The 13,084-nt window shown below is 42.2% G+C and overlaps 1 long non-coding RNA gene across 1 annotated transcript; it reads right to left on the bottom strand.

The window, feature by feature from the left end:
- Window positions 1-5,227: 5,227 nt before the first annotated feature.
- On the bottom strand, window positions 5,228-5,498 carry LOC115161499 (uncharacterized). Its single transcript, XR_003869268.1, has 2 exons — window positions 5,435-5,498; window positions 5,228-5,343 (listed from the first exon to the last, which is right to left on the bottom strand). It is a non-coding gene; the product is annotated as an uncharacterized LOC115161499 (long non-coding RNA).
- Window positions 5,499-13,084: the final 7,586 nt, after the last annotated feature.

Here is a 13,084-nt window from a genome sequence, read left to right as displayed (position 1 = left end):
TGCAAAATGTGCTTTCACCGAAAAGCTATTTTAAAATCGGACATATCGAGTGCATAGAGGAGCTCTGTATCTATAATTCTTAAAATAATTGTTATGCTTTTTGTGAACGTTTATCGTGAGTAATTTAGTAAATTGTTAGTAAATTCGCCGGAAGTTTGCGGGGGGTATGCTAGTTCTGAACGTCACATGCTAATGTAAAAAGCTGGTTTTTGATATAAATATGAACTTGATTGAACAAAACATGCATGTATTGTATAACATAATGTCCTAGGTGTGTCATCTGATGAAGATCATCAAAGGTTAGTGCTGCATTTAGCTGTCTTCTGGGTTTTTGTGACATTATATGCTAGCTTGAAAAATGGGTGTCTGATTATTTATGGCTGGGTACTCTGCTGACATAATCTAATGTTTTGCTTTCGTTGTAAAGCCTTTTTGAAATCGGACAGTGTGGTTAGATTAACGAGAGTCTTGTCTTTAAATAGCTGTAAAATAGTCATATGTTTGAGAAATTGAAGTAATAGCATTTCTAAGGTATTTGAATAACGCGCCACGGGATTCAACTGGCTGTTGAGCGTCCCACCTAGCCCAGAGAGGTTAATAAAATGTTTTGGTTATCCTGACCGGGACACAATGTACAGTATTATAATATCCCATTATGGGCTATTAGCAGGACCATATACCTTTACCAACACCTCTCTGTATTTTGATACTTTGTGGATGGCTCCCATAGTGCAAAATGCGTTGCTACAGATGCAGGTTCGATACCCTTGCCGGCTGCCACCGGAAGACCCATGAGGCGGCTTTTGGTTTTAATTTATAATCCTCCAATCCTTTATATGTAATTATTGGCGGAGAGTCACGTCATATTTTTCAATATACTGTAGGTCTACCGTAGGTGACATGAGTCTCACTAGTGTTGAGTAATGAGCTGTTAAAAGTGGTGTTTCTTATTTATTTAAAGAGCATATTGAAGTTAGAAGCAATAGGATTTGAAGCAATAGCTTACAACTATTTTAGCACCGTTTCGTGCTGCTCTGAGACAGGCATGGGGACTGGTCTTGATAAATCAATGAGATTTTTATTTTCACTGAATCTCCATTTTTATATTGGTTAGACTACACTTATACAATTAGGGTGTATATACACTGCTCAAAAAAAATAAAGGGAACACTAAAATTACACATCCTAGATCTGAATGAATGAAATAATCTTATTAAATACTTTTTTCTTTACATAGTTGAATGTGCTGACAACAAAATCACACAAAAATAATCAATGGAAATCCAATTTATCAACCCATGGAGGTATGGATTTGGAGTCACACTCAAAATTAAAGTGGAACACCACACTACAGGCTGATACAACTTTGTTGTAATGTCCTAAAAACAAGACAAAATTAGGCTCAGTAGTGTGTGTGGCCTCCACATGCCTGTATGACGTCCCTACAACGCCTGGGCATGCTCCTGATGAGGTGGTGGATGGTCTCCTGAGGGATCTCCTCCCAGACCTGGACTAAAGCATCCGCCAACTCCTGGACAGTCTGTGGTGCAACGTGGCGTTGGTGGATGGAGCGAGACATGATGTCCCAGATGTGCTCAATTGGATTCAGGTCTGGGGAACGGGCGGGCCAGTCCATAGCATCAATGCCTTCCTCTTGCAGGAACTGCTGACACACTCCAGCCACATGAGGTCTAGCATTGTCTTGCATTAGGAGGAACCCAGGGCCAACCGCACCAGCATGGTCTCACAAAGGGGTCTGAGGATCTCATCTCGGTACCTAATGGCAGTCAGGCTACCTCTGGCGAGCACATGGAGGCCCCCCAAAGAAATGCCACCCCACACCATGACTGACCCACTGCCAAACTGGTCATGCTGGAGGATGTTGCAGGCAGCAGAACATTCTCCAAGGTGTCTGCACTCTGTCACGTCTGTCACATGTGCTCAGTGTGAACCTGCTTTCATCTGTGAAGAGCACAGGGCGCCAGTGGCGAATTTGCCAATCTTGGTGTTCTCTGGCAAAAGCCAAACGTCCTGCATGGTGTTGGGCTGTAAGCACAACCCCCACCTGTGGACGTCAGCCCTCATACCACCCTCATGGAGTCTGTTTCTGACTGTTTGAGCAGACACATGCACATTTGTGGCCTGCTGGAGGTCATTTTGCAGGGCTCTGGCAGTGCTCCTCCTACTCCTCCTTGCACAAAGGTGGAGGTAGCGTTCCTGATGCTGGGTTGTTGCCCTCCTACGGCCTCCTCCACATCTCCTGATGTACTGGCCTGTCTCCTGGTAGCGCCTCCATGCTCTGGACACTACGCTGACAGACACAGCAAACCTTCTTGCCACAGCTCGCATTGATGTGCCATCCTGGATGAGCTGCACTACCTGAGCCACTTGTGTGGGTTGTGGACTCCGTCTCATGCTACCACTAGAGTGAAAGCACCACCAGCATTCAAAAGTGACCAAAACATCAGCCAGGAAGCATAGGAACTGAGAAGTGGTCTGTGGTCACCACCTGCAGAACCACTCCTTTATTGGGGGTGTCTTGCTAATTGCCTATAATTTCCACCTGTTGTCTATTCCATTTGCACAACAGCATGTGAAATGTATTGTCAATCAGTGTTGCTTCCTAAGTGGACAGTTTGATTTCACAGAAGTGTGATTGACTTGGAGTTACATTGAGTGGTTTAAGTGTTCCCTTTATTTTTTTGAGCAGTATATTTTTTGTTACATCCTAACGGAAATGCAGAGGGGTTTTAATTTCCCTTGGAATAGAAACACCATAATATTAATTCAATTAATTAAGCAAAATGTCTTAAAATCAGTCCCATATACTATGTTCTTACAAAAAAGTATTTCAATTCTCTAGTACAACCACTATTGAAGGCTATCACATGCGTTTAAGATATGCCCTCTGGTGGTCAAACAAGCACTAACTCCCATCAATGGTACCAGTGGTTGACACCTAAATAACGTGCCATAGAATTCTGTGGCACCAGTACGCTGCAACTTTTAAAGGACGAACCACTGTAATCTGCTTAACCCATCTAGTCTTCTCCCTACAGCTGATGCCGGGGAAGAACATGACTGTGAATTGACCATTGAGATTGACTGTAGCCCTAGGCTTGACCTAAAAGACGTTCCTCTATTGAATTCTGACTGAGTTTTTGTGGATGGCTCTGCCTTGCGAAACAACAAGGGTGAACCTTTAGTAGGCTATGCTGTTGTCACCGCTGTTCAAACTGTGGAAAGTGCCAGACTTTCCCCTCACTTGTCTGCTCAGGCAGCAGAGTTATTTGGTTTGATCAGGGCATGTATTTTGGCTGAGGATTGCTCTGTTAATATCTACACTGACAATAGATATGCATTTGGTGTTGTGCACTATTTTGGCACATTGTGGAAAATAGAGGATTTTTTACTTGGTCTGGAAAAACTATTGCTCACTGTGATCTTGTCTCTTCTTTGTTGATGGCCGTTCAGCTCCCTTCAGCTATTGCAGTGGTTAACCTCTCTAGGGTCGGCGGGACGAAATCGTCCCACCTACGTAACAGCCAGTGGAATCCTGTGGCGCGTTATTCAAATACCTTAGAAATGCTATTACTTTAATTTCTCAAACATATGACTATTTTACAGCATTTTAAAGACAAGACTCTCATTAATCTAACCACACTGTCCGATTTCAAAAAGGCTTTACAACGAAAGCAAAAAAAGGGTAAATAAGGGTTACGAGCACGACGCATTTCGTGACAAAAAAATTCTAAATATTCCATTACCGTACTTCGAAGCATGTCAACCGCTGTTTAAAATCAATTTTTATGCCATTTTTCTCGTAAAAAAGCGATAATATTCCGACCGGGAAATCGTTTTTCATTACAAAGAGAGTGAAAGTAAAAGCATGCTATCCCTTCATGCATGAGCCTCAGTCTGATGGCCCTCTGATAGAGCACTTGCCAAACGCGCTAGTGTGTTTCAGCCTGGGCCTTGAATTACGTCATTCAGCTTTTCCCCGGGTTCTGAGAGCCTATAGGAGCCGTAGGAAGTGTCACGTCATGCCAGAGATCCCCTGTTTTTGTTAGAGATGATCAAGGAGGGCAAGAAATGGTCAGACAGGCCACTTCCTGTAAGGAATCTTCTCAGGTTTTGGCCTGCCAATGAGTTCTGTTATACTCACAGACACCATTCAAACAGTTTTAGAAACTTTAGGGTGTTTTCTATCCAAAGCCAATAATTATATGCATATTCTAGTTACTGGGCAGGAGTAGTAACCAGATTAAATCGGGTACGTTTTTTATCCGGCCGTGCAAATACTGCCCCCTAGCCCCAACAGGTTAAAGAAAGAATGTTGGTACTTATTTATTTTGATCTAAAGCCATGAATGAGTGAGTCACTCAGGTTTATGTAGATGCCGGGCTATATGACTGTGCCATCAACTTGATAACATATAACAATATTTTGTTTTCAAAAAATGAAAGTGAGCGATTGTAATCTGAATAGTGGCCAAAATACTATTTGTAAAGGCAAAAATATTTATTTCTGTTTTTAGAGGGAGAGAAACGCTGGGCGACTTGTGCGCCGCTCATAAAGGCCAAAATATAGTTCTGCTAATAGCTATAATGGTGCTGTACAATGTGACCGTGTGTTTGAAAGAGTATTTTCCAGTAAGCAACAATTTGTTTACCTTCATTAGACAACTTTGTTCCAATATTTCTGTAATTCAGTGATATTTATTCCCATAGTAATTCGTTATGGATCCATAACTAAATAAACATCTGCATTTTGAAAGAGTATTTTCATCATTATTTTATGAACGAAAGCATAAAGATGCTGATGAAGAAATACAGTACTGTACAGTATATGCTTTTATATTTGGATAATAAAGCATTTAAAGCATTTTGAAGATATAAGCCACCTGCATTTGTTTGTTAGGCTATAGCAGAACAGCATAACGGTCCGGATGGCGCTTGCTGTGCCTGGTGAGCAGTTGGTTGAGTTCTGTTGTCAGAAGAGGAATGGAAATGTCAGGGTGAACCGACAACCTGATGAATCTGCCAGGTATGTTGACTCTGCCTGTCGGAGGTGGAGTTCCAGAGATCACAGGTGTGCCTGCATGGATTGTGACTCCATCTCATTCCTCGCGTCATTCTCTGCCTGTCTCTCCGCCAATGCCGCATAGCTCTGGACCAATGCGTCAGCTGTCGCCCGTATCTCTGCCCTCCGATAATGTTTCTCTTTCTGCTGGTCTGCCTTCAATGACTCGATCTCGGTCTTCAAAGTTTGAATCTGATCCATGTGCACCTTCATCAGATGAGCAGAATGGTACCACCCTGAGCCCCCATCGATTACAATGGCCTATGATAAAAACGGTAGATCAATTAAGAATTAAAAGTGACTCCAACACACATATGCTGTGTACACATTTTAAGAATCTATATAAACTAACCGCTTTCTTGGCAACCACGCATTTTTTCAGTGCGGCCCATTGTCCAGCCCTTTGTCCACTGATCTCCACGGATGGTTGTTGGCATGTTTGTATGGTCTGCAAAAACACATTCACGTTTTTAGTACACAATTTTTTTATTTCATTTAACCTTTATTTAATTATTGATTTTATTAGTAAATCATTTAGTAAATTACACAGTATGCCTACACAACATGCACTGAAACCAAAATACCTTTTAGTTTTGGTGATTATCTCAGCTCTGGCTCATTATCAAGTTCTCTCGTGTCTACGGTCCTAACCCTGGAACAGGTAGCACCATAGAAAGAAGCTGGCTTGATGAAAACAATGTCCATTTCATCTGTTCTCTTGGTCGCAATGTCATTTTTTGCAGGTAGGGGGATGTTCACACCTACAGTAGCAGGGCTATAAAGAGTATTGTCCTGCTAACCGGGCTACAAGTGTTTGAAAACATGTTTTCAAATGCCACCAGCTGTCCATCACTACTGTAAATAAAAACACAGCATCTTGTTTACATTCTTTATTGTAACCACAATGTCACAAATAATTTGTATCTCCCCCCATCTTTCCAATTACTTTTAGAGTTTGGGATTTACAAATGTGAGCTTTTCATGTCTTTTTCGTTAAATCCAGTTTGGATTTAAGTATGACTTTTGAGTGAAGCCTTTTAGTGAGAGGTCTAATGCTTTAATATTTAATAATATCTGCCCTCCGAATTCATATCTAAGGGGCATTTTTGACATCATTATTAGTTACATTGTTTTAGTTTGAACGTGCAGACTGGCACTAAGAACAGCGGGAACGTTTCCCTAGTCAGCGCCATTATTAGTGAAATGCCCCTTAAAGTGTTGCTCTGTGCTACCCAGTGGGGCGGGGTTAGGGTCCACCCCCCTTCCTCCCTTCCCCATGGGCTAGGCCCATCCCATGCCACCTAACCTCGTGCCTGGAACCTTGCGTGCCCACTGCTGTTTCAGTGGATACAGCTGGAGAACTGGAAGGCAGTCCCATTGTGCGCCACTCGGGAGCCATAACCAATAAATATTGTCCTGCTAATAACAGGGTTAATAATATCTCTGTGAGAATATCCAAGTGGCTTTTATATAATTCTAAATTAATAGTAATAATAATCACTTTGTTTAAAAAATAACAATATTTTGGAGATAATTTCGCTTTCAAATAAAGTAAAATGAGCAAGAAAAAGGCCATTCTTGAACATTGGGTGAGACATTGTTACTAATTTGTAAATAAAGTTATTTAGAATTATTTATATGTGTTTTTAGAGGGAGATAAACCAAAATCTTAGTCATCTCATGGGTCTCCCAGTCACGGTTATTGAACCAGCATCTGTAGCAACACAGCTTGCACTGCTATGCAGTGTCTTAGACCGTTGCGCCACTCCGGCGCTGTACAATGTGACTGGTCAGGAGTGGGCTACAGTACTAAAGTAAGAGCAAAATGAAATAATAAAAACCTTAGTTTTAGTAAGTAATACTGAAGTTGTGCACAATTATCAGTTTCTATTTAGGTTTATGTCACCCATTCATTGTCAGTTACAGACACAGTAGGACCCAAAAGCATAATCAGTCCTCTAACTCCCCCTTGCGCTGGTCTGGAGCAATGAAGTAGTGACGCAGGGTACCATACTAAACCATAAATGACCTCTAAGTCCCGCAGCATAATCACAAATCTTTTAGTGGAGCAACCACTGTACATCTTTTCAGGGTAACATGAGACATTGTCAACAGAATGTTCTGATAATCCAGTAATCTGGCAGGCGTAAAATGGGCAGTTTTAGTCTGTTTAATAATGGCAAGAACAACTCAGTCATTGCTACAATATATGAACATGCCAAACCACCTCAGTAACAAAGCGGAGGCAGGAAACCAAACTGCTTAGAATAGTACCCCACAGGCCTATAGCCAACTCCGTGGTACTGTGTCAACATAGCAGACATAAATCCATGATTCTCAGAGACAAAAAGATGGAATGGTTTGGTGTGGTCAGGCAAACCCAAACAGGGGCTCGACAGTAGAGCCTGTTTAACTTAATCAAGGCTGATTCATTCCACCACTTCAGACATTTCCATCTTTCTGCCATGAATACAATTTTGCAGAGGCTGTACTGTCTCCACTTAATCTTTCAACCATGGGTGGCAGTAACCAGCCACTCCCATCAGTGACATCATGTGGTGTGGAGTAACAGGTTTAGACAGGGACTCAAGCCTTTCTTTGGAGATGGCATGATCCTTAGAAGTAATGTCATGACCCAAATACTTAACCAAACTTTTACACAACTGCATCTTAGAGGGGGACATTTTGTGACCATTTCCAGCTAAGAAAATCAACAGTGCCTTAGTATCTTCGTGACAGATCTCCTCCGATATGGAATAGACCACTACATGAGAAGGGCCACAGTCTGGTTTCTACACCAGAATGTAATGGTTATCTGTAGGAGGAATGTATATGGTAGAGTCATTTAAGGTTGGATATGAGCCAGGGGCGTGGAATGTACTGAGTAAAGGAAAGGCAATCACATGGTTTTGGTCACTGATAAGGGTGGAGAGCTGTGGATTAGTGAGGAATGGAGGCCGAGGTCAGATCACATTAAGAGAGAAGGAGCAGTTTATTTCCCACATCACTTAACTTCTTGCAAAGCAATAAAGATGTAATGTTTAGAGGGAAGGAAGAGACTTTTGGGGTATATATACTTGTGCTGGTGGAAAAATGCCTTTGTCTGTTCAGCTGTCTGAACTTGGTTTGAGCTTTAATAATCGTCTGTGAGTTTTCCAATGCCTAGCAAAGGACAGCTATTGGTAGATGGGTAAAAATAAAAAAGGCAGACATTGAATATCCCTTTGAGCATGGTGAAGTTATTAATTACACTTTGGATGGTGTATCAATACACCCAGTCACTACAAAGATACAGGCGTCCTTCCTAACTCAGTTGCGAGATAGGAAATAAACTGCTCAGGGATTTCACCATGAGGCAATGGTGACTTCAAAACAGTTACAGAGTTCTAATGGGTGTGATAGGAGACAACTGAGGATGGATCAACAACATAGTTTATCCACAATACTAACCTAATTGACAGAGTGAAAGAAGGAAGCCTGTTCAAAATAAAGATATTCCAAAACATGCATCCTGTTTGCAACAAGGCAACATTTGGCAAAGCAATTCACTTTTTGTCCTGAATACAAAGTTTTATGTTTGGGGCAAATTAAATAAAAAACATTACTGAGTACCACTCTCCATATTTTTAAGCATATTGGTGGCTGCATCATGTTATGGGTGTGCTTGTAATCGTTAAGGACTTGGGAGTTTTTCAGGATAAAAAATAAACGGAATAAAGCTAAGCACTCACAAACTCCTAGAGGAAAACCTGGTTCAGTCTGCTTTCCACCAGACACTGGGAGATAAATTCACCTCTCAGCAGGTCAATAGCCTAAAACACTAGGCCAAATCTACACTGGAGTTGCTTACCAAGAAGACAGTGAACGTTTCTGAGAGGCCGAGTTACAGTTATTACTTAAATCTACTTGAAAATCTATGGCTAGACCTGGAAATGGTTGTCTAGCAATGATTAACAACCAATTTGACAGAGTTTGAAGAATTTTGAAAATAGCCATGGGTAAAGGTTGCACAATCTAGGTGTGGAAAGCTCTTAGAGACTTACACAGAAAGACTCACAGCTGTATTCACTGCCAAAAGTGCTTGTAGAAAGTATCGACTCAGGGGTGTGAATACCTATGTAAATTAGATATGTATTTTATTTTCAATACATTTGCAAACATTTCAAAAAACATGTTTTCACTGTGTCATTCTGGGGTATTGTGTGTAGATGGGTGAGACATTTTTTTTTTTGAATTCGGGCTGTAACACAAAATCTGGAATAAGTCAAGGGGAATGAATATTTGCACTTATTACAGTACCTTCAGAAAGTATTCATACCCCTTGACTTATTCCACCCTACCAGATTTAAATACTGTCAAAAATATTGTCGGAATGAATTATAATTGATTTTCATAGCCCCAAAAAGAAATGTTGATGACATAACTTTTTTCACATGGTGGGGTCGTGATAATTTTCTGATATCAAAATGGGATCGCAGGCCTGAAAGGTTTGGAACACCTATCCTAATGGCAAAATCCAGTACAGTGTAATGACCTCTATCGCCTCCTAGTGTTTAACATTTATATAGTTCATGGTTCCATATGGTGTCTGACTACATTGAGACCTCTCTCTCCCCTACTCTAGCTACAGAGATGCTTCACGGCCACAGTGAAGAACATAAGCGCTGCCAGCTGGCCCACTTTGTCCTCTAGAACCTGGGCCTGCTAACTGAGTTCACCATCATGCTGCTCATTTTCATCTTTGAAGACCAGATCCTTATTGACTTTGGCTTCTAGTGGGGGAGGGTGGGAAGAGGAAAGGGAAATATGGGGTCATGTGTCAGTACTTGTGCTTCTTGGCCTTAAAAATATATTTTTTTTTGTTATGTGGTGTTCCAGTCTCCTGTATGCATGGTGATCGAGCTCTCATTCATGCTCCCCGTACCTCCATTCCATAAATCAGAAGCAGTGGCTTATACATATCTCATGATCATGCAGTCAGATGATGTTTACACTTTTACTCTCCCCTCCCTCCCCTACCCCTCTGTTTGGTTTCCTTTCTCTATCCCATGCTGCTTCTGTTTCTGGTGAGCCAAACTGGGGCATGATGCAGCTTAGATGCTGTACTGAAGGAATACCTCAATGGGAGTCTCCCATCAACAAACACCTATCTAGTTGATACTAACACTATTGCTAAGGCCACCTTCCTTTAGGAGACTATCCTACGCAAGTAACACTTTGAATACTCTCCCCCATTCCTCTGAAAACTGTCATAGGAAACGAAAAGTCATGTCACAGTCAAATTGGTCTCAAAATACATTTGTCAACAAGATAAGTTCACATATTGTCGGCTCGCATCAGCAGATACGTCCCACTACATTGGAGCTTCTCTCTCAGATAATGGAGAGGCAGAGTTCGTCAACGGTCTGTGTAAGATAGATGAAATGGCTGACTCCCAACCTGGAGAACTCAGCCCCAGACTGCTACCCAACGGCTCAGAGAGGCAGCTATCACGGCCCAGCAGCCCTATGCTCATCCATCATAACCCAGTGCAGTGTGTCATCGTTGACGTCCCCCCTCCCTAATAATGTGGTGTGTCCCATTATCCATGCTTAGTGCACCTGTGACGCCATCCCATTGCCCCCATCTATCATACATTTGGATGTGTGTCCTATCAATGTCTATCGTTTCACGCCGTGGCGGTGACAGTCTCAGGCGACTGTGGCTTGCCCAAATAACACAGTGTGATAGTAGAGTAGCTAGGCGCTAGCTAGTCCATAGACTCGCAAATTGGAAACCACTGCAGTACACCGGATGTGGAGGTCCTGGTCTGGCATGGTTACAAGTGGTCTGTGGTTGTGAGGCCCGTTGGACGAACTACCAAATTCTATAAAACGATGGAGGCGGCTTATGGTAGAGAAATGAACATTACATTCTGGTGGACTATTCTGCAGTCAGCATTCTAATTGCGCACTCCCTCAAAACTTGAGACAAAACTGCACATTCTAGGCATTTTATGGTCCCCAGCACAAGGTGCACCTGTGTAATGATCATGCTGTTTAATCAGCTTCTTTATATACCACACCTGTCAGGTGGATGGATTATCTTGGTAAAGGAGAAACGCTCACTAACAGGGATGTAAACGAATTTGTTCACACAATTTGGGAGGAATAAGCTGTTTGTGCATATGGAAAATGTGGGTTTTATTTCAACTCATGAAACATAGGAACAACACTTTACATGTTGCGTTTATATTTTTGTTCAGTATTTGTAGTAATGTATTAGCCTAACTATACGGTCATTATAGTACTGCATATGACAGTTAATAGCAATATTAGTACACACAGGTTGCCGTACCCAATGACCAAATACACTATGTATGTTGGCACACCTTCAAATTAGTGGATTCGGCTATTTCAGCCACACCCATTGCTAACAGGTATATACAATCGAGCACACAGCAAGCAATCTCCATAGACAAACATTGATAGTAGAATGGCCTTTCTGAAGAGTTGTTAAATTGTTAAATAATTTCTGCCCTGCTAGAGCTGCCCCAGTCAACTGTAAGTGCTGTTATTATGAAGTGGAAACGTCTAGGAGCAACAACGGCTCAGTTGCCACGTGGTAGGCCACACAAGCTCACAGAACAGGACTGCTGAGGCGCGTAGCAGGTAGAATAGTCTGGCCTCGGTAGCAAACCTAACTACAGAGTTCTGCCTCTGGAAGAAACATCAGCACAATAAGTGTTTGTTGGGAGCTACATAAAATGGGTTTCCATGGCCGAGCAGCCGCACACAAGCATAAGATCACCATGCGTAATGCCAAGCGTCGGCTGGAGTGGCGTACGCATTTGACTCTGGAGCAGTGGAAACGCGTTCACTGGAGTGATGAATCACGCTTCACCATCTGGCAGTCCGACGGATGAATCTGGGTTTGGCGGATGCCAGGAAAACGCTACCTGTCCGAATGCATAGTGCCAACAGTAAAGTTTGGTGGAGGAAGAATAATGGTCTTGGGCTGTTTTTCATGGTCCGGGCTAGGGCACTTAGTTCCAGTGAAGGGATATTTTTATGTTACATTCTAGACGATTCTGTGCTTCCAACTTGGTGGCAATATTTTGGGGAAGGCCCTTTCTTGTTTCAGCAAGACTATACCCCCGTGCACAAAGCAAAGGCCAAACTAAATGGTTTGTCGAGAATGGATGCAGTCAACGCTGCAATGTTCCAACATCTAGTGGAAAGCCTTCCCAGAATAGTGGAGGCTGTTATAGCAGCAAAGGGGGACCAACTCCATATTAATGCCCATCATTTTGTAATGAGATGTTTGACGAGCAGGTGTGTGCATTTTTTTATTTTACTAGGCAAGTCAGTTATGAACAAATTCAATGACAGCCTAGGAACAGTGGGTTGTTCAGGGGCAGAACAACAGATTTGTACCTTGTCAGCTCGGGGATTCGATCTTGCAACCTTTCGGTTGCCAGTCCAACACTCTAACCACTAGGCTACGCTGCCGCCTACATCCTTTTGGTTATGTAGTGTATGAATGGACAAAGGCCATCGATTACGTGACACCATCCATTCCTATGTGAAGACACAATAGCGCATTGAAGCCAAGTTAAGTAGGTTAAGATGGAGTCTCATGGGCTGCATTTACACAGGCATCCCATTTCTGATATTAGTAAGATGGCACCGACAGAATTGGCAGCTCTGCTTCTAAGCAACATTGCAGCATTTTTTATTTTTTTTGTGTATCAGTTCTTACATTATTAGCCCAGAACTTTTTTTGTGTTATTACATACAGCCGGAAATAACTTTTAGATATCAGAGCGGCAGTAACTCACCAGCATTTTGAGCAGAAATACGACTTTCCTGAATTGGATCCTTTGTTCAAACTGCCCAAGGCAATTGAACTTATTCCAGAGGCTGCTCCAAGATGTCGCCAGAGGAGAAGAGATATTCGGACTGGAATACTCAAGAGAAATGAGTATTCCAAAGAAACTACAACTCAAGAGAAATGCACACCA

This window comes from Salmo trutta, chromosome 24 (assembly GCF_901001165.1).
Source record: "Salmo trutta chromosome 24, fSalTru1.1, whole genome shotgun sequence".
In the NCBI taxonomy this organism is placed as follows: Eukaryota; Metazoa; Chordata; class Actinopteri; order Salmoniformes; family Salmonidae; genus Salmo; species Salmo trutta.
The sequence above is the reverse complement of the archived record's forward strand: the minus strand, read 5'-3'. Positions and strand labels throughout refer to the sequence as shown.